The 21,994-nt window shown below is 52.3% G+C and overlaps 1 long non-coding RNA gene across 1 annotated transcript; it reads left to right on the top strand.

The window, feature by feature from the left end:
• Positions 1 to 10,669: 10,669 nt before the first annotated feature.
• On the top strand, positions 10,670 to 21,766 carry LOC136008149 (uncharacterized). The gene is made up of 3 exons (XR_010609997.1): positions 10,670 to 11,302; positions 15,220 to 16,052; positions 21,011 to 21,766. It is a non-coding gene; the product is annotated as an uncharacterized LOC136008149 (long non-coding RNA).
• Positions 21,767 to 21,994: the final 228 nt, after the last annotated feature.

Raw genomic sequence — 21,994 nt, 5'->3', positions numbered from 1 at the left:
GCTGGAGTTTGTTCATCACCAAAGATGCATAAATAATTTAACGTAATTTCACCCATATAATCAGCTTCGATGGCACCTGGAACAATGAATAGTCCTTTCAAGGCAGATGATGATCTCCCCAGTAGCAAGGCTAGTTTCATAGATTCTTTTAACAATTCTGGACCTAGCTGGACTTGAGCCTCCTTAGTGGAGAACTGTCCAGTTCCCATCAGGTGTTGTAATTGCACCCCAATCAGGGGATCTCCCTGGCCTCGCTGAACTGCAACTGCCTCTTGACAGGTTTTCTGCCAATACATGTTCCATAACAACAACTGCGAAGGGGTGAGGATCAATTTCACAATACTTTTAATATAACAGCAAATCTGTTCCCCAAATATATGACAACATCTGCCTAGTGGGTTCAAACTGAATGCCTGTAGAAATAACAGTTTGCCTTAACTGAGATAGCAATTTCCAATTTAAGGGAGACATTTCAGCATTTACTGCCTGACCTTGAGCGTTAATCTGGTACTGAACAGGAAAGGCGAGAATCTTTTCCTGCAACAATCAAAATCATTGTTTGACAGAGCCTCTCTCTGAATAGATTTCCAGTCTATCACCTGGGTTCGCATTTGTCTGCCTGTGCTCTGCAACTTTACCTTCCTTTCTTCTCTCCCCCCCCCCTTTTTTTTTTTTTTTTTTTTTTCAGAAGTTGTTCGCTCTGCTTTGCGCGGCTACAAACAGCAGCCTGCTGGGCAGCAGCTACAGCTGCCTGCCTGCTTCAGCAGCAGCCATAAATACCTGTCAGCAACCGCACTTCTGCATTAACCCTTTCTTGCCTGAAATGTTAAACCACTACCTGTTAAAAACTTTTACATGAACACGATAACAAAAAAAATACATAGAACACCATCTGCTCTCATCACACACACACACACACATACGTATGCATATGGGATCCCACAAGCACATTTCACACAACCACAGTGTTTGAAACACAAAATCCAGACAATCATTACTCGCACTACACAGTTCCACGTACAGAATGTGGCATAAGGACCCTGTGAAGACTATCAGGAAACCAGCTCCAACAAGCATCATCGCAGTGTGAGGTGGCAGGCTCAGCCCTAGCGAGCGTCCCCACAGAGGCTCTGCCTCCCTCACATCGCATGAGGCTTGGGCTTTTATACTGACCAAAATGCACACTCATTCTGACACAGGTGGCCAGCCTATGTCAGAAGAAGTGGCCAGCAATATCTATAAAGGTTTCCAAGCATCAATAAGATCATAGACATATTTGCTAACTTCTAGTACATGAGTATCACAGACAGACTGTATCAAATGAGTTGTATATGGGACCCCAAGTCCACGGACCACCACAGTCCACCACAGTCCTCTCGATACCCCTGATAAGGGCATACGAGAGACCTTCCCACCACGGCTCTTGATCCAGCACATACATCACAGGGAAAGCACACAATACATCTGCATCCCACACCCATCTCGCTTCTTCCTTTACAGCTGTCCATTTATCATGAGGATCTGGGGGATATAAATTAGGCTTCTTTTCCGGCTCCATGTTAAAAGGATCATCCAGGTCAGCATCAGAATTAACAGGCGTCAGAACTTCAGAAGCAGCAACAGCAGCCTGATGAGCACGCACAGGCTCTTTCTTGGGGTCAATAGGGTCTGGGTCAAAAAGAGTGTCTTCATCTCTGTCTTCAGACTTTGCAGCCACGGCGGCAACTGGCAGAGGCTCAAGGGTGGCCAGGGGTGGGGGGGGGACACTGGGTTCCACGATCTCACTTTTTGACTTTAACATCTCTAAAATAGTTCTCCAAATGACCAACAAATGTTTCACAGTGTCACTGCCCTCCGTGGCTGCGTTCTTCGGAGCTTTCCCGATCCCTGCTGTCTTCCCAGCCTTTTGTTTTAACAGGGTATTATATATAGCTTGCCAAATCTTATCTCCAAATTTTCGCCATTCTGCTAATTCATGGACACTGTGAGGGTTAACAAAACATCCCTTAGACTGTCCATAAGCTAACAGTCCCTGCAGGTCTTTCTGCAGGTCGATCCCTTTAACCTGCCGCTTTTGTAAGAAGGCAGTAAATAAATCATACGCCGCTTGCCTTTCCATACCTTTAGCGCGCTTGTTGCAGCCCCTTCAGGTTTCGGCGGCGCGTATCGGCCGGGCTCGTCTATACGGTCACCCAGGGTCCGGCGCTTAAAATCCCGAGATCTTGGCGCTTTGACCGTCCTGTGGCTGCGATCAGGACCCGAGCACAACTTACGTCGTCCCACCGTGGTGTTCGAGGGATCACGTCGGGGTCACCATTTGTGGGAATCGCCGGGAGACGAGCTCATCAGATGATGACCGACAAGTCTCGTTTATTGCTAAGCAGATCGATACTTATATACCTTGCTTGCATGTTTATAGTTTGGTTACAGAGAGATCATTGGCTCATAGCTTCTACATGTTACAAGATCATTGGTTTATAGCTTCTACATTTTTGCAGCTACACCGTGCACCCCCCCACCATCCTCCTTCTCATGCACTTATCACTTAGTGGCCTTGGCTGTGATTGGTCATAGTATGTTGCTGTTTGCCGGTGTCCTTCATTTCCTCATTATCTGGCGTGAGAGGTTTGCACCATCTTCTACACAGATGTCTTGTTTCAGCTCGTTGATGGGAGCGTGACCTTTGACCTTTTTTCGACAAGCCAATCCTCCACATGTTCCCAGCACATGGCAGGGGGTTCCAGGAGGGATGGGGACCCTGGGGCCACCTGGGAACAGGGACAGCGGTTGTGTCCATCTCCTCCCCTGGCCCCGCCATGTCCCCCAGGACCCCTGTTGGGGGGGGGGCTTGTACAAGGGGCTCCCTTCTAGATCTCAATCCGGTGACAGACTCAGTATGGGAACACCAGAGATCCACAACCAAGGGAAAAAACTATCCCAGGAAGGTACATAGGAAGGACAGGGAGAAAAGAGTATTTGGGGTACAAGGCGCTTACTCAGTCACCAGAGGCTTCTGCAGTACTACAAACACTTGGTGCAAGTAAGGGGAGCAAATTCAGGTTCCTGAGCAAATGGGTGATGGAGCTGACACACACAGGGATGAGGATACCCGAACCTCACAGAAGTCTGCCCAGAGAAGCTGTGGCTGCCCCATCCCTGGCAGTGCTCAAGGCCAGGCTGGATGGGCCTTGGAGCAGCCTGGTCTAGTGGAAGGTGCCCCTGCCTGTGGCAGGGGGTTGGAACTGGATGAGCTTTAAGGTCCTTTTCAACCCAAACCATTCTGGGATGCTATGAGTCTACTTCAAAGTGGACAGTTAGGTGACAGTCAGGAACTGCTAAACTAAATACAGTCGTGCTAAGCTGAAGCTTAAATTGGGTTAAAGGTTTTCTTCAGCTAAAAAAAAAAATAAAAGTCTTCCTGAGGAACACACAGAGAACATTTTAATCTGATTTTTAACATTAGGCAAGAAAAAAAAAAGAGAAGATAAGTGGGACTTTACCACACGATACTGTGAGGAGGAGCCTCACCACTGTCATGAGCATCAGCACAACAACCCTTGGGCAAAGAGCGAGCTCCAGACCCATCCAGCCCTCACACAGCTTCTACTGCCCATACTCAAGTCATTTGCAAAATAAAAGACATAGGAAGAATCCCATTCCTTAGCTCTTAACCCCAATGCCTTCGTTCTGGAGATGTCTGCACAGCCTGTCCCGCTTTTCCCCGCAGCAGGGCCTAGGGAGCTAGAACCATTTGCTTCCTAAAACATACACAGAAAACCAACCTTAACCTTGACAAGATCTAATGTCACCACGGGAGCTTTCATAAGGCTCCCTGCAAAAACTTGGTGGGGTTTTCCTGTTAATAAAAGGCAGCAATGAAAACATGAGCTAAGCAGCGGTTTCATAAGCAATCAGCTTCAGAAACGCTTTTTTATATATCATAAGCGGGCAGAAAATACGCACAGACACGTTAAGAGACTATGGCACTTCCCTGTGCGGCTCCTCTGCTTTGGCACAGCAGAAAGCTTACCTTCAAGGCTGCTCCCACATGACTTTCCAATGGCTTCCAGGTAACAGGATACTGTGGAGTTGTTTTATTGGCATTTTTATTTTTGGCTTCCCTTTCCTTGGTTTCAGATTTTTGGGGGCATATAAAACAGGGAGATCTGATCTTTCATGGAATCACAGAATGGCTTGGTTTGGAAAGGACCTTAAGATCACCCACTTCCAACCCCCTGGCATACACAGGGACACCTTCCACTAGACCAGGTTGCCCCAGGCCCCGTCCAACCTGGCCTTGAACGCTGCCAGGGCTGGGGCAGCCACAGCTTCTCTGGGCAACCTGTGCCAGGGCCTCACCACCCTGTGGTGGTGCCACCTGTGCCACCTCCACACCACCGCCGGGCGCCGCCGTCTTTCCCCTTCTCCTTATACTCCGTACAACCCGCAGCGCGCATGCGCGCATCGAGCGCCGAGCGCCTTCAACCCACCGAGCGCCGAGCTTCGGTGGTGGGGTGCACATAAAAGGATTCAAAATAAATGGGATTTAACAAATAAAAGGTAAAATTGTCCCAAATCATCCTCTTTGTGGCCTTGCTACGCTTATTCCCCCGCTGTCCTAGGGCGCGCAAGGCTCAGTTGCGTTGATTGGAGGGGACGATTACTTCAAGGGGGCATTTAACCTTTTCGCACCCCCCCTTTTACCTTCTCCCCCCCGCAGCGGAGCTGCGTGGGGGAGAAGGTAAAAGGGGGGCTGTGAAAAGCTCCCCCTTCTCGCATCAGTTACTTGGGGGGGTCCTTGTCACCGCCCCCCCTGTACCTGGGGGAGGGCCCGTCCATGGGGGGGGGGCGGAGCTGCCCGTGCCGTGCCGGCCCGGCATGGCTTCCCGGGAGCGGCTCTACGAGCTGTGGATGCTCTACTTCGCCAAGGGGAGGTCGGCACCGGAGGACCCCACGCACACCCCAGTTCCTTCCCTCCCCTCGGGGGTGGGGTGGGGTGGGGGGGCAGCACCCCTTTTAACCCCCATCACCCCGCTGCCTGCATCCCCCTTCCCTAGGGGAAAGGGGAACGCTAAACCCTGCCTGCAACCCCCTGCCGGCACCTCCTCCCCGTCTCACCCCCGACTTGGGGGGGCACCGCGTTCCCTCCGTACCCCTCATTGCGGCATCCCGTGATCCCCCCGCCCCATTCTCCCTATTTGGGGGTCACCGCAAACCCCCCCCGCCCGCACCCTACTGCCGCATCCTGGGAGCCGCCACCGCGTGTCGTCCCCCCCCGCCCCGGATCCCCATTGCTCTATCACGGGGATGACACCCCCCCCCCGTACCCCGAGTTCCGCGATCCCCCTCGGGGGGCACCGCACCCTCCGGGACTCCCCCACCGCATCCCATCTCTCACGGGGGTATTTGGGGGGTACACACATCCCCTTACACCCGGCCCGGGTGGGTTTGGGGGGGTCCTTTCCCCCTTCCGGGTCCCCGCACCCTTGCCAAGCAGCAGGTGCGGCCGCGGTGACATTGGAGCAGCAGCAGGGGGGAAACGGGGGTTCCCTGTACAGGGGGGACCCTCCCGGCACCACCGCCTGTCCCGTCCCGTCCCGTCCCGTCCCCCCCTCGTATTTCCCTCTGCTGGGGCAGGTCCCACAGGCAGGGGTCCTGGAGAATGGGGGGTTCTGAGCGGCAGCGTGGGGGACCCTCCGTATCCACCTCCAAAGCCCCTTATGCTTTGTTTTCTCCTTAAGTATCCGTGCGTCCAGGTTTGGGGAAGGGTAGTGGGGGGGATCCTGGAGGAAAGGATCACACACCCCCCTGTGTCTCCCCCAGCTCCTATGCCACGGGCTGGGGTGTCCGTCTCAGAGAGATTGGGGTGAAGGGGATTATTTCTTCCCTAAAACCCTGCCGTGTTCCCAGCACATGGCAGGGGGTTCCAGGAGGGATGGGGACCCTGGGGCCACCTGGGAACAGGGACAGCGGTTGTGTCCATCTCCTCCCCTGGCCCCGCCATGTCCCCCAGGACCCCTGTTGGGGGGGGGGCTTGTACAAGGGGCTCCCTTCTAGATCTCAATCCGGTGACAGACTCAGTATGGGAACACCAGAGATCCACAACCAAGGGAAAAAACTATCCCAGGAAGGTACATAGGAAGGACGGGGAGAAAAGAGTATTTGGGGTACAAGGCGCTTACTCAGTCACCAGAGGCTTCTGCAGTACTACAAACACACGGTGCAAGTAAGGGGAGCAAATTCAGGTTCCTGAGCAAATGGGTGATGGAGCTGACACACACAGGGATGAGGATACCCGAACCTCACAGAAGTCTGCCCAGAGAAGCTGTGGCTGCCCCATCCCTGGCAGTGCTCAAGGCCAGGCTGGATGGGCCTTGGAGCAGCCTGGTCTAGTGGAAGGTGCCCCTGCCTGTGGCAGGGGGTTGGAACTGGATGAGCTTTAAGGTCCTTTTCAACCCAAACCATTCTGGGATGCTATGAGTCTACTTCAAAGTGGACAGTTAGGTGACAGTCAGGAACTGCTAAACTAAATACAGTCGTGCTAAGCTGAAGCTTAAATTGGGTTAAAGGTTTTCTTCAGCTAAAAAAAAAAATAAAAGTCTTCCTGAGGAACACACAGAGAACATTTTAATCTGATTTTTAACATTAGGCAAGAAAAAAAAAAAAAGAGAAGGTAAGTGGGGCTTTACCACACGATACTGTGAGGAGGAGCCTCACCACTGTCATGAGCATCAGCACAACAACCCTTGGGCAAAGAGCGAGCTCCAGACCCATCCAGCCCTCACACAGCTTCTACTGCCCATACTCAAGTCATTTGCAAAATAAAAGACATAGGAAGAATCCCATTCCTTAGCTCTTAACCCCAATGCCTTCGTTCTGGAGATGTCTGCACAGCCTGTCCCGCTTTTCCCCGCAGCAGGGCCTAGGGAGCTAGAACCATTTGCTTCCTAAAGCATACACAGAAAACCAACCTTAACCTTGACAAGATCTAATGTCACCACGGGAGCTTTCATAAGGCTCCCTGCAAAAACTTGGTGGGGTTTTCCTGTTAATAAAAGGCAGCAATGAAAACATGAGCTAAGCAGCGGTTTCATAAGCAATCAGCTTCAGAAACGCTTTTTTATATATCATAAGCGGGCAGAAAATACGCACAGACACGTTAAGAGACTATGGCACTTCCCTGTGCGGCTCCTCTCCTTTGGCACAGCAGAAAGCTTACCTTCAAGGCTGCTCCCACATGACTTTCCAATGGCTTCCAGGTAACAGGATACTGTGGAGTTGTTTTATTGGCATTTGTATTTTTGGCTTCCCTTTCCTTGGTTTCAGATTTTTGGGGGCATATAAAACAGGGAGATCTGATCTTTCATGGAATCACAGAATGGCTTGGTTTGGAAAGGACCTTAAGATCACCCACTTCCAACCCCCTGGCATACACAGGGACACCTTCCACTAGACCAGGTTGCCCCAGGCCCCGTCCAACCTGGCCTTGAACGCTGCCAGGGCTGGGGCAGCCACAGCTTCTCTGGGCAACCTGTGCCAGGGCCTCACCACCCTGTGGTGGTGCCACCTGTGCCACCTCCACACCACCGCCGGGCGCCGCCGTCTTTCCCCTTCTCCTTATACTCCGTACAACCCGCAGCGCGCATGCGCGCATCGAGCGCCGAGCGCCTTCAACCCACCGAGCGCCGAGCTTCGGTGGTGGGGTGCACATAAAATGATTCAAAATAAATGGGATTTAACAAATAAAAGGTAAAATTGTCCCAAATCATCCTCTTTGTGGCCTTGCTACGCTTATTCCCCCGCTGTCCTAGGGCGCGCAAGGCTCAGTTGCGTTGATTGGAGGGGACGATTACTTCAAGGGGGCATTTAACCTTTTCGCACCCCCCCTTTTACCTTCTCCCCCCCGCAGCGGAGCTGCGTGGGGGAGAAGGTAAAAGGGGGGCTGTGAAAAGCTCCCCCTTCTAGCATCAGTTACTTGGGGGGGTCCTTGTCACCGCCCCCCCTGTACCTGGGGGAGGGCCCGTCCATGGCGGGGGGGCGGAGCTGCCCGTGCCGTGCCGGCCCGGCATGGCTTCCCGGGAGCGGCTCTACGAGCTGTGGATGCTCTACTTCGCCAAGGTGAGGTCGGCACCGGAGGACCCCACGCACACCCCAGTTCCTTCCCTCCCCTCGGGGGTGGGGTGGGGTGGGGGGGCAGCACCCCTTTTAACCCCCATCACCCCGCTGCCTGCATCCCCCTTCCCTAGGGGAAAGGGGAACGCTAAACCCTGCCTGCAACCCCCTGCCGGCACCTCCTCCCCGTCTCACCCCCGACTTGGGGGGGCACCGCGTTCCCTCCGTACCCCTCATTGCGGCATCCCGTGATTCCCCCGCCCCATTCTCCCTATTTGGGGGTCACCGCAAACCCCCCCCGCGCGCACCCTACTGCCGCATCCTGGGAGCCGCCACCGCGTGTCGTCCCCCCCCGCCCCGGATCCCCATTGCTATATCACGGGGATGACACCCCCCCCCCCCGTACCCCGAGTTCCGCGATCCCCCTCGGGGGGCACCGCACCCTCCGGGACTCCCCCACCGCATCCCATCTCTCACGGGGGTATTTGGGGGGTACACACATCCCCTTACACCCGGCCCGGGTGGGTTTGGGGGGGTCCTTTCCCCCTTCCGGGTCCCCGCACCCTTGCCAAGCAGCAGGTGCGGCCGCGGTGACATTGGAGCAGCAGCAGGGGGGAAACGGGGGTTCCCTGTACAGGGGGGACCCTCCCGGCACCACCGCCTGTCCCGTCCCGTCCCGTCCCCCCCTCGTATTTCCCTCTGCTGGGGCAGGTCCCACAGGCAGGGGTCCTGGAGAATGGGGGGTTCTGAGCGGCAGCGTGGGGGACCCTCCGTATCCACCTCCAAAGCCCCTTATGCTTTGTTTTCTCCTTAAGTATCCGTGCGTCCAGGTTTGGGGAAGGGTAGTGGGGGGGATCCTGGAGGAAAGGATCACACACCCCCCTGTGTCTCCCCCAGCTCCTATGCCACGGGCTGGGGTGTCCGTCTCAGAGAGATTGGGGTGAAGGGGATTATTTCTTCCCGAAAACCCTGCCGTGTTCCCAGCACATGGCAGGGGGTTCCAGGAGGGATGGGGACCCTGGGGCCACCTGGGAACAGGGACAGCGGTTGTGTCCATCTCCTCCCCTGGCCCCGCCATGTCCCCCAGGACCCCTGTTGGGGGGGGGGGGCTTGTACAAGGGGCTCCCTTCTAGATCTCAATCCGGTGACAGACTCAGTATGGGAACACCAGAGATCCACAACCAAGGGAAAAAACTATCCCAGGAAGGTACATAGGAAGGACAGGGAGAAAAGAGTATTTGGGGTACAAGGCGCTTACTCAGTCACCAGAGGCTTCTGCAGTACTACAAACACACGGTGCAAGTAAGGGGAGCAAATTCAGGTTCCTGAGCAAATGGGTGATGGAGCTGACACACACAGGGATGAGGATACCCGAACCTCACAGAAGTCTGCCCAGAGAAGCTGTGGCTGCCCCATCCCTGGCAGTGCTCAAGGCCAGGCTGGATGGGGCTTGGAGCAGCCTGGTCTAGTGGAAGGTGCCCCTGCCTGTGGCAGGGGGTTGGAACTGGATGAGCTTTAAGGTCCTTTTCAACCCAAACCATTCTGGGATGCTATGAGTCTACTTCAAAGTGGACAGTTAGGTGACAGTCAGGAACTGTTAAACTAAATACAGTCGTGCTAAGCTGAAGCTTAAATTGGGTTAAAGGTTTTCTTCAGCTAAAAAAAAAATAAAAGTCTTCCTGAGAAACACACAGAGAACATTTTAATCTGATTTTTAACATTAGGCAAGAAAAAAAAAAGAGAAGATAAGTGGGGCTTTACCACACGATACTGTGAGGAGGAGCCTCACCACTGTCATGAGCATCAGCACAACAACCCTTGGGCAAAGAGCGAGCTCCAGACCCATCCAGCCCTCACACAGCTTCTACTGCCCATACTCAAGTCATTTGCAAAATAAAAGACATAGGAAGAATCCCATTCCTTAGCTCTTAACCCCAATGCCTTCGTTCTGGAGATGTCTGCACAGCCTGTCCCGCTTTTCCCCGCAGCAGGGCCTAGGGAGCTAGAACCATTTGCTTCCTAAAACATACACAGAAAACCAACCTTAACCTTGACAAGATCTAATGTCACCACGGGAGCTTTCATAAGGCTCCCTGCAAAAACTTGGTGGGGTTTTCCTGTTAATAAAAGGCAGCAATGAAAACATGAGCTAAGCAGCGGTTTCATAAGCAATCAGCTTCAGAAACGCTTTTTTATATATCATAAGCGGGCAGAAAATACGCACAGACACGTTAAGAGACTATGGCACTTCCCTGTGCGGCTCCTCTGCTTTGGCACAGCAGAAAGCTTACCTTCAAGGCTGCTCCCACATGACTTTCCAATGGCTTCCAGGTAACAGGATACTGTGGAGTTGTTTTATTGGCATTTGTATTTTTGGCTTCCCTTTCCTTGGTTTCCGATTTTTGGGGGCATATAAAACAGGGAGATCTGATCTTTCATGGAATCACAGAATGGCTTGGTTTGGAAAGGACCTTAAGATCACCCACTTCCAACCCCCTGGCATACACAGGGACACCTTCCACTAGACCAGGTTGCCCCAGGCCCCGTCCAACCTGGCCTTGAACGCTGCCAGGGCTGGGGCAGCCACAGCTTCTCTGGGCAACCTGTGCCAGGGCCTCACCACCCTGTGGTGGTGCCACCTGTGCCACCTCCACACCACCGCCGGGCGCCGCCGTCTTTCCCCTTCTCCTTATACTCCGTACAACCCGCAGCGCGCATGCGCGCATCGAGCGCCGAGCGCCTTCAACCCACCGAGCGCCGAGCTTCGGTGGTGGGGTGCACATAAAATGATTCAAAATAAATGGGATTTAACAAATAAAAGGTAAAATTGTCCCAAATCATCCTCTTTGTGGCCTTGCTACGCTTATTCCCCCGCTGTCCTAGGGCGCGCAAGGCTCAGTTGCGTTGATTGGAGGGGACGATTACTTCAAGGGGGCATTTAACCTTTTCGCACCCCCCCTTTTACCTTCTCCCCCCCGCAGCGGAGCTGCGTGGGGGAGAAGGTAAAAGGGGGGCTGTGAAAAGCTCCCCCTTCTAGCATCAGTTACTTGGGGGGGTCCTTGTCACCGCCCCCCCTGTACCTGGGGGAGGGCCCGTCCATGGGGGGGGGGCGGAGCTGCCCGTGCCGTGCCGGCCCGGCATGGCTTCCCGGGAGCGGCTCTACGAGCTGTGGATGCTCTACTTCGCCAAGGTGAGGTCGGCACCGGAGGACCCCACGCACAGCCCAGTTCCTTCCCTCCCCTCGGGGGTGGGGTGGGGTGGGGGGGCAGCACCCCTTTTAACCCCCATCACCCCGCTGCCTGCATCCCCCTTCCCTAGGGGAAAGGGGAACGCTAAACCCTGCCTGCAACCCCCTGCCGGCACCTCCTCCCCGTCTCACCCCCGACTTGGGGGGGCACCGCGTTCCCTCCGTACCCCTCATTGCGGCATCCCGTGATCCCCCCGCCCCATTCTCCCTATTTGGGGGTCACCGCAAACCCCCCCCGCCCGCACCCTACTGCCGCATCCTGGGAGCCGCCACCGCGTGTCGTCCCCCCCCGCCCCGGATCCCCATTGCTATATCACGGGGATGACACCCCCCCCCCGTACCCCGAGTTCCGCGATCCCCCTCGGGGGGCACCGCACCCTCCGGGACTCCCCCACCGCATCCCATCTCTCACGGGGGTATTTGGGGGGTACACACATCCCCTTACACCCGGCCCGGGTGGGTTTGGGGGGGTCCTTTCCCCCTTCCGGGTCCCCGCACCCTTGCCAAGCAGCAGGTGCGGCCGCGGTGACATTGGAGCAGCAGCAGGGGGGAAACGGGGGTTCCCTGTACAGGGGGGACCCTCCCGGCACCACCGCCTGTCCCGTCCCGTCCCGTCCCGTCCCGTCCCCCCCTCGTATTTCCCTCTGCTGGGGCAGGTCCCACAGGCAGGGGTCCTGGAGAATGGGGGGTTCTGAGCGGCAGCGTGGGGGACCCTCCGTATCCACCTCCAAAGCCCCTTATGCTTTGTTTTCTCCTTAAGTATCCGTGCGTCCAGGTTTGGGGAAGGGTAGTGGGGGGGATCCTGGAGGAAAGGATCACACACCCCCCTGTGTCTCCCCCAGCTCCTATGCCACGGGCTGGGGTGTCCGTCTCAGAGAGATTGGGGTGAAGGGGATTATTTCTTCCCTAAAACCCTGCCGTGTTCCCAGCACATGGCAGGGGGTTCCAGGAGGGATGGGGACCCTGGGGCCACCTGGGAACAGGGACAGCGGTTGTGTCCATCTCCTCCCCTGGCCCCGCCATGTCCCCCAGGACCCCTGTTGGGGGGGGGGCTTGTACAAGGGGCTCCCTTCTAGATCTCAATCCGGTGACAGACTCAGTATGGGAACACCAGAGATCCACAACCAAGGGAAAAAACTATCCCAGGAAGGTACATAGGAAGGACAGGGAGAAAAGAGTATTTGGGGTACAAGGCGCTTACTCAGTCACCAGAGGCTTCTGCAGTACTACAAACACACGGTGCAAGTAAGGGGAGCAAATTCAGGTTCCTGAGCAAATGGGTGATGGAGCTGACACACACAGGGATGAGGATACCCGAACCTCACAGAAGTCTGCCCAGAGAAGCTGTGGCTGCCCCATCCCTGGCAGTGCTCAAGGCCAGGCTGGATGGGGCTTGGAGCAGCCTGGTCTAGTGGAAGGTGCCCCTGCCTGTGGCAGGGGGTTGGAACTGGATGAGCTTTAAGGTCCTTTTCAATCCAAACCATTCTGGGATGCTATGAGTCTCCTTCAAAGTGGACAGTTAGGTGACAGTCAGGAACTGTTAAACTAAATACAGTCGTGCTAAGCTGAAGCTTAAATTGGGTTAAAGGTTTTCTTCAGCTAAAAAAAAAAAAATAAAAGTCTTCCTGAGGAACACACAGAGAACATTTTAATCTGATTTTTAACATTAGGCAAGAAAAAAAAAAGAGAAGATAAGTGGGGCTTTACCACACGATACTGTGAGGAGGAGCCTCACCACTGTCATGAGCATCAGCACAACAACCCTTGGGCAAAGAGCGAGCTCCAGACCCATCCAGCCCTCACACAGCTTCTACTGCCCATACTCAAGTCATTTGCAAAATAGAAGACATAGGAAGAATCCCATTCCTTAGCTCTTAACCCCAATGCCTTCGTTCTGGAGATGTCTGCACAGCCTGTCCCGCTTTTCCCCGCAGCAGGGCCTAGGGAGCTAGAACCATTTGCTTCCTAAAACATACACAGAAAACCAACCTTAACCTTGACAAGATCTAATGTCACCATGGGAGCTTTCATAAGGCTCCCTGCAAAAACTTGGTGGGGTTTTCCTGTTAATAAAAGGCAGCAATGAAAACATGAGCTAAGCAGCGGTTTCATAAGCAATCAGCTTCAGAAACGCTTTTTTATATATCATAAGCGGGCAGAAAATACGCACAGACACGTTAAGAGACTATGGCACTTCCCTGTGCGGCTCCTCTGCTTTGGCACAGCAGAAAGCTTACCTTCAAGGCTGCTCCCACATGACTTTCCAATGGCTTCCAGGTAACAGGATACTGTGGAGTTGTTTTATTGGCATTTGTATTTTTGGCTTCCCTTTCCTTGGTTTCAGATTTTTGGGGGCATATAAAACAGGGAGATCTGATCTTTCATGGAATCACAGAATGGCTTGGTTTGGAAAGGACCTTAAGATCACAGAATCACAGAATCCCAAGGGTTGGAAGGGACCTAAAAAGATCATCTAGTCCAACCCCCCTGCAAGAGCAGGGTAACCTACAGTACATCACACAGGAACTTGTCCAGGCGGGCCTTGAATATCTCCAGTGTAGGAGACTCCACAACCCCCCTGGGCAACCTGTTCCAGTGCTCTGTCACTCTTACAGTAAAGAAGTTCTTCCTGATGTTAACGTGGAACTTCCTATGTTCCAGTTTACACCCATTGCCCCTTGTCCTATCACTGGATATCACTGAAAAAAGCCTAGCTCCATCATCCTGACACCTACCCTTCACATATTTGTAAACATTGATGAGGTCACCCCTCAGTCTCCTCTTTTGCAAGCTAAAGAGACCCAGCTCCCTCAGCCTCTCCTCATAAGGGAGATGTTCCACTCCCTTAATCATCTTTGTGGCTCTGCGCTGGACTCCTTCAAGCAATTCCCTGTCCTTCTTGAACAGAGGGGCCCAGAACTGGACGCAATATTCCAGATGCGGCCTCACCAAGGCTGAGTAGAGGGGGAGGAGAACCTCTCTTGACCTACTAACCACTCCCTTTCTAATGCACCCTAAGATGCCATTTGCCTTCTTGGCCACAAGAGCACATTGCTGGCTCATGGTCATCCTCCTATCCACCAGGACCCCCAGGTCCCTTTCCCCTTCACTACTTTCCAGCAGGTCAACCCCCAACCTGTACTGGTACATGGGGTTGTTCTTCCCCAGATGCAAGACTCTACACTTGCCCTTGTTAAATTTCATCAAGTTTCTCCCCGCCCAACTCTCCAGCCTGTCCAGGTCTCGCTGAATGGCAGCACAGTCCTCTGGTGTGTCAGCCACTCCTCCCAGTTTTGTGTCATCAGCAAACTTGCTGAGGGTGCACTCAGTTCCCTCATCCAGGTCATTGATGAAAATATTAAACAGCACCGGTCCCAGCACCGACCCCTGAGGGACTCCACTAGTCACAGACCTCCAGCTAGATTCTGCGCCATTGACCACAACTCTCTGCCTTCTTCCTTTCAACCAGTTCTCAATCCACCTCACTACTTGATCGTCAAGCCCACACTTCCTTAGCTTATCTATGAGGATGCTGTGGGAGACAGTATCAAATGCCTTACTGAAATCAAGAAAAACTACATCTACCGCTCTACCATCATCCCTCCACCTAGTCACTTCCTCATAGAAGGCTATAAGGTTGGTCATACATGACTTCCCCCTCATAAAACCATGTTGGCTGTTCTTAATGACCCCCTCATCCTTGATATGCCTAGTGATGGAGTCAAGAATAAGTTGTTCCATCATCTTTACAAGAGGCAATATAGGCCCACTGCTGAACAAAGTGGGTACCCTGGAGACAGAGGATATAAAGAAGGCAGAGGTGCTGAATGCCTTCTTTGCCTCTGTCTTTACTCCTGCAGACTCTCCCCGAGGGCCCCGGATTTCTATAGCCCCAGAAGGAGTCAGGACAAAGGAGGAGTTTGCTTTGGTAGATGAGGATTGGGTTAGGGATCAGCTATGCAAACTGGACATCTGTAAAGATCACCCACTTCCAACCCCCTGGCATACACAGGGACACCTTCCACTAGACCAGGTTGCCCCAGGCCCCGTCCAACCTGGCCTTGAACGCTGCCAGGGCTGGGGCAGCCACAGCTTCTCTGGGCACCCTGTGCCAGGGCCTCACCACCCTGTGGTGGTGCCACCTGTGCCACCTCCACACCACCGCCGGGCGCCGCCGTCTTTCCCCTTCTCCTTATACTCCGTACAACCCGCAGCGCGCATGCGCGCATCGAGCGCCGAGCGCCTTCAACCCACCGAGCGCCGAGCTTCGGTGGTGGGGTGCACATAAAATGATTCAAAATAAATGGGATTTAACAAATAAAAGGTAAAATTGTCCCAAATCATCCTCTTTGTGGCCTTGCTACGCTTATTCCCCCGCTGTCCTAGGGCGCGCAAGGCTCAGTTGCGTTGATTGGAGGGGACGATTACTTCAAGGGGGCATTTAACCTTTTCGCACCCCCCCTTTTACCTTCTCCCCCCCGCAGCGGAGCTGCGTGGGGGAGAAGGTAAAAGGGGGGCTGTGAAAAGCTCCCCCTTCTCGCATCAGTTACTTGGGGGGGTCCTTGTCACCGCCCCCCCTGTACCTGGGGGAGGGCCCGTCCATGGGGGGGGGGCGGAGCTGCCCGTGCCGTGCCGGCCCGGCATGGCTTCCCGGGAGCGGCTCTACGAGCTGTGGATGCTCTACTTCGCCAAGGTGAGGTCGGCACCGGAGGACCCCACGCACACCCCAGTTCCTTCCCTCCCCTCGGGGGTGGGGTGGGGTGGGGGGGCAGCACCCCTTTTAACCCCCATCACCCCGCTGCCTGCATCCCCCTTCCCTAGGGGAAAGGGGAACGCTAAACCCTGCCTGCAACCCCCTGCCGGCACCTCCTCCCCGTCTCACCCCCGACTTGGGGGGGCACCGCGTTCCCTCCGTACCCCTCATTGCGGCATCCCGTGATCCCCCCGCCCCATTCTCCCTATTTGGGGGTCACCGCAAACCCCCCCCGCCCGCACCCTACTGCCGCATCCTGGGAGCCGCCACCGCGTGTCGTCCCCCCCCGCCCCGGATCCCCATTGCTATATCACGGGGATGACACCCCCCCCCCGTACCCCGAGTTCCGCGATCCCCCTCGGGATAAATTGAGACCACAACGGATCATAATCCAATTAAAATTTTATTAATTATAGCAAGTAGAATATGAGCAAAGACAGCGCTGGACGATCTTTCTTACGTTGATTTAACCTTTTCCGGAGTTCTGCATTAAGGTTGTGCAGGGAATTCAGGTTGTCCCGCCCCAGTGAAAGTGGTTATCACTTTGGATGTTTCCCAGGATATTAATTCCCACTTTAATGGTTCATGCGGGTTTCCATTTGCTTGGGTTATTATCAATAACAAAACTAACGGTATACCAGGAAAAAGGGTGTCTGTCAATTTTTGCCAATTTAAGTATATTTTTACCAGTCCTGGGGAAGTTCGGCCATTGCTGGTTTTGCATCCCATTGTTCTGGTTCTTTTCTCCACGGTTTATTCCTCCTCTGCCTCGCCCGTCGACTCGGTTGCTTCGGTTGCTTCGAGCCACGGGGTGTACCATCTTCTCGGCAGCAAGGGAATTCTTCAGGAGAACAGCTGTTTCGGGCTTTCTGCCTGTTTACATAGGCTTCCCACTTTGCAGCCTTAACTAATGGGGCAAAGCAAGATACAGTTAGTACTTCCCTTCTACACTTTATAATCAAAATTTCGGCTATAAAGGGGACCGGTTCATTGGAGTGGTAACAATAATATTGAGGGTTTATTCCTTTGGCAAAAATCTCCCACCACTCATGGGATTCCCAAATAATTTCTTGTTTTAGACTCTAATTGTTTTAGTTTCCACTCAGTGAGAGTTCTTTGGATTTTCCAACACTGTGTGCAAACTCCTATTGGAGGGCATCCACATTCACAGTGTGTCCACCATTTATCCTGACATACCTTACACCTAAAACAAGCAAATGGATAACAATTGCAATTCAAATTATTGCACCTAATTCGTATACCTAGAGTACATACATTATTTACATCAGCATATCTTCTATATTCACTATTGTGTGGTTGCATAAATTTAGCAATTTCCTTCAGCACACTTTGTACGCTTCCATATACAATAGAAAAGAGGAGAAATAATTATAGCAAATATAAACAGCAATACACACTTTATGCCAAAAGATAATGCGGCAAAATAATTAAATGAAGTCTCTATCATTACGTTATCTTTTCAGGGTTATCTTGGTGTCCCCTGGAGTACTGAGTACTTTCCAGTGGGGTCTCGTCACTGGGCCTTTAATGCGACTGGCTCCAATATTTTCTGGCCGTTAAACAAATAATGTCCCAGATATTTCACTTTTTCCTCCACAAATTGTAACTTTTCTTGTGATACCCGTAGGCCCTTTTGTGCAAGAAAGTTTAGAAGTCGAATGCTTTCTTTTCTTACATCCTCCTTATTATTCCCTGCTATGAGCAGATCATCTACATACTGTAACAGCACGTTCCCCGTTTGTACCTGGTATTCTTTTAGGAGCTCTTCCAGGTACGTTTGTAGCCCATATCCCTGGGAATACCTGATCCAGTATATCTTCAATCTGACTTCTCCCTCGACATGATTAGTGATCAAAATTAAGCTTTTAACATTTCTATATACTGTTGGTCCTTTTTAAAGTGATCTCGCCTCCTTTGAAAGTAATGGTTGCTCCCAAGAGTTCTAACAAATCTCTCCCCAAAAGAGCTTTTGCGGAGTTAGGCATATACAAAAACTTATGGATGCCCCATTGTTTTCCCAATTGATATTTTAGTAGTTTACAAAAATAAGCCTTTTCACCTTGGCCAGTCGCCCCTTTTATCATCATATAATCGTCCCCAAAGGTATTAAAGCTTTGTTTAAAACTGAATACATTGCACCTGTATCAACCAAAAATTCCATTATAACCAGTGGATCTGCTAGGGAAGATTCCCCTGGTCCCGTCAGCCTAGTTCCAATTCAGTCACCCGAGCCACCCCATGGCACTCCCACTAGGGTAGTCTCACTCCCAGCGTCCAAACTCCTCATAGCACTCACACCGATCCGGTTCCACAGAAGAGGAGGTCACTCCCCCACTTCTGTCCGACATTCGTCCTCCACCAGTTTCAAAGCAACCAGCGCAGCCGTGGCTGTAGCACGACCCAGCTTTTTCTTTTCTACCTATTTCCAATTCCTATACACTCTCCATGCTTTCTCCTTCACTCCCATCCACATTTATTCATCAACCGTTCAATCCCGTCTGTCAACATGTCTGTCTGCCTGCCCCAGCACCCATCTCATGCTCAAACACAGGAACTGCGGGAGCTTCCCTCCTTTCCCCTTTGGTTTTCCCTTTTTATTTATTTATTTGTTATTTTTCACAGGTGCTCACCCTGCTCTGCAGGGGTTACAGATGCCTGCCTCTGCAACAGCACTTCTGGTTTAACCCCTTCTTAACCCTGAATGTGAATGTGCTGCTTGTTGCCAGTGACAGCAATTTCCTCCTCCTTATCAATACCTGATAGGACAGAGGCAGAGGGTGCTCCTCTCGGAGGTACCTGTGATATATAATTTTCTTGATGACTGTCCCAATATCACAGGCTGAACAACATCTCTCCAGCTTAGCTTTCTGTTTTTCCAAAACCAAAATTAGGGATCTGGCAGGGTTATATTAATTTCACATTCTGTCTGCCACTCCAGGTGCTTTCTTAAAGCGAAACATATCTGCATGCATTACTTCACTGCATTTTCTTGGCCACCTCAAAACCAACATAAATTGTAAAAAAATGCATTAGAATTCAGAGTTCCATTTTTAGGCCATTTTTCCTGATTTTCCAAAGTTTATAAAGGCCACCATTGATTACAATATTTTACCAATGTTTTCTTGTTTACCGAGCCCCCAGAAGAACCTCCCAGTTCTTTCCAATGTGCCAAAATGTAACCCAATGGGCTTTTCTTCAGAATTCCCTTGTTTTGACCGGCTCCCATTTCAAACAATCTCTTACAAATCTCTATAGCTTCTCTTTCCCGGTGCTCTGCAAACGCACTTAAAATATGAGAGCACCCACACACAAGTTTTATGATATCCTCAGGGGATTCAGTAAGATAGTATCTCTGGGTTCTGCAGATCAACTCCCCTGTCGTTAGAACATAGTTTCAGTTCCAGCAAAATTTACACTGCCCTAGTATCCACAGCAGGTTCCACTGTTCAAAACTTGTTATGCACTCATATGTCAGGTTACGAAGGTTTTCCTGATATCCCCCGTTGATTGTCCCAAAAAGAGACATTAATTGTTGTATTCCCATTTTATTTTTTTTTTCCCTTTGTAACCACATCTTCTCAAATTTTCTTTGATACCTTCTATAAACCCTTTCTCAGTTTTCCATTCTAACTTCCCGGAAGTCCGCCAGGATTTTGTGGCTTTTCTCCACAAAGTAATCTTTTATTTCTGGTCACCGATTAGATAATTATAATTTTCTACCTGGCAGTGTTTTGTAAGACACCCCGAGCAGTATCTGCCCCACCGCTGTCCTGAGTGGCAATATCCACGTGAAATGCCACCCGTCCCATACAGTTACACTCCTACAAGGCACATACTCTCACAGGGCATATAGGAAATTCCCTTGCCCTTGTATTTCGTAAAGTTATCCACTGCGGGACGGGCAGCCGGACCTTCCCCCGCTTTCTGAGCTGCTTGATGGTTATACACAGACAAGACACAGGACAGAAAAACATAAACGCTTCGTCCGTCTCCGGCCGCTCCCCTCGCGGAGACACGGAACCGCGGATTAGGACTCCACACTCGCTTCGTAGCTACGCTACGTCTCAGTCACACAGAAACACATGGGATCCCACACACTCACGCTATGGTTCCGCTTGCCCTTCTCCTGCTTCCTACACGGTCATTAGCAGGTCCGCCCTGGCTCCAAAACTTGGGATGCAGCGAAAACCCGGGCTCGCCCGATCCGCCTCCAGGATCGCTTGCAGCCGCGCTATCGGTCGACGAGCCCCCCCAGCTTGCAAGCCCTACCTGCCACGGGGAACTCCGCTGTGCGCCAGACGTCTCTGCACGCCTTACCAGCAGCCCCGGGCCACGCGTACGCCCTACAGGCCCCCCAAAGTACCCAAATTCCAAGCATACCGCCTCTCCGCAGCCGGCGCAGGTCGCTGTCTGTCCCCGCAGTGAGCGGATGAGAAGCGGAGCTCCTCCAGGCAAGCGGCCTGGGGGGGGGCTTAGGATATCCGCTCCTCACCTGATCCTGCAGCCGAACAGAGGCCTCCTGGCTGGCTCGCCAAATTGATACGCGGGTTGACTCCACAACTCGTTAAAGTTGTAAAGTAGGTGTGCTTTATTCAGCGCTGAGGTGCATGGGGATCGTTCCTCCAAAGTATGCACACCCAGGGTCGTTTTTCCTTTACATTTATTCCCTTACGCCTATACATACAATGGGTACCCTTCCCATGGGAGTCGAAGGCTTGCTGCCCTTCGCCCCCATCTTCTGGAACATCTCCGAACACGCACTCACTCGCTCCCCCTTGTTCCTGGCCCAGTCCCTCGCAGGAGATGGGAACCGCAGTACTTAAGGGTCCACACTCGCTTGGTTCAGTATATCGAACCTCTCATTCGTTATATTCCAGGAAACCCAATCCCGCCCGAACGGCAAACCTGCGAACTACTCTGCCGTGATCACTCTGCAGACCTGCCGTGAACCCATTTCACTCTGCAGTCCTCCGCCGCGAACTATTTCGCTCTGCGGAAAGTTTCGCAATATACTTACGCGTCCTGCGTCTTCGTCCGGACTCCCGTGCACAGAATTTTTATGGGATTTTACCGGTTTTCCCTTTGCTCATATTCTAGCATTTAGGTTCGTCGGTAAGGATGAGGTAAGCTGTTGGCCGCGGGGCCGCGAAATGTCGCGGGGCGCCCCCCCGGAGGACCAAAGCCCACCGTTCCGTATCCGAGTCACGGCACCAGAAATTGTTATAAATTGAGACCACAACGGATCATAATCCAATTGAAATTTCATTAATTATAGCAAGTAGAATATGAGCAAAGACAGCGCTGGACGACAGGGGAGTCTGCGCTCCGCCAACTGCCGTCCTGAGCAGTTCAAACAGTCCCTTTTTATACATCTTTACTTCCGTGTTCATGAAGTAGTGCAGGTACTCTGCCATGCTTCAGCTGTTGTTACGGGGTCGTTTTCTGCCGAAGTGAGAAGTCTTCCTCTTTTGTCCCATTGTTGACCCCTCTACTCCTATGTCCTTTGTTCGTCTTATCTCTGCCATTTCCTGGAACATCTTACAGCTATCTTTAGGCAACATCTGCTATGTTTGCATAAGCGATAGGCGATTTGCGGTACGCGACTGTTAGTCTATGTAAGCGATTTCATACTTTTTATTGCCTAACCTTTACATTGGGCTTAACATAAATCTTAATAAACAATATCCTAATTCATAGTTTCTTACAACAAATAAAAGGTAAAATTGTCCCAAATCATCCTCTTTGTGGCCTTGCTACGCTTATTCCCCCGCTGTCCTAGGGCGCGCAAGGCTCAGTTGCGTTGATTGGAGGGGACGATTACTTCAAGGGGGCATTTAACCTTTTCGCACCCCCCCTTTTAC

The sequence above is a fragment of the Lathamus discolor genome, chromosome 2 (genome assembly GCF_037157495.1).
Source record: "Lathamus discolor isolate bLatDis1 chromosome 2, bLatDis1.hap1, whole genome shotgun sequence".
NCBI classification, from domain to species: domain Eukaryota; kingdom Metazoa; phylum Chordata; class Aves; order Psittaciformes; family Psittacidae; genus Lathamus; species Lathamus discolor.
The sequence above is the reverse complement of the archived record's forward strand: the minus strand, read 5'-3'. Positions and strand labels throughout refer to the sequence as shown.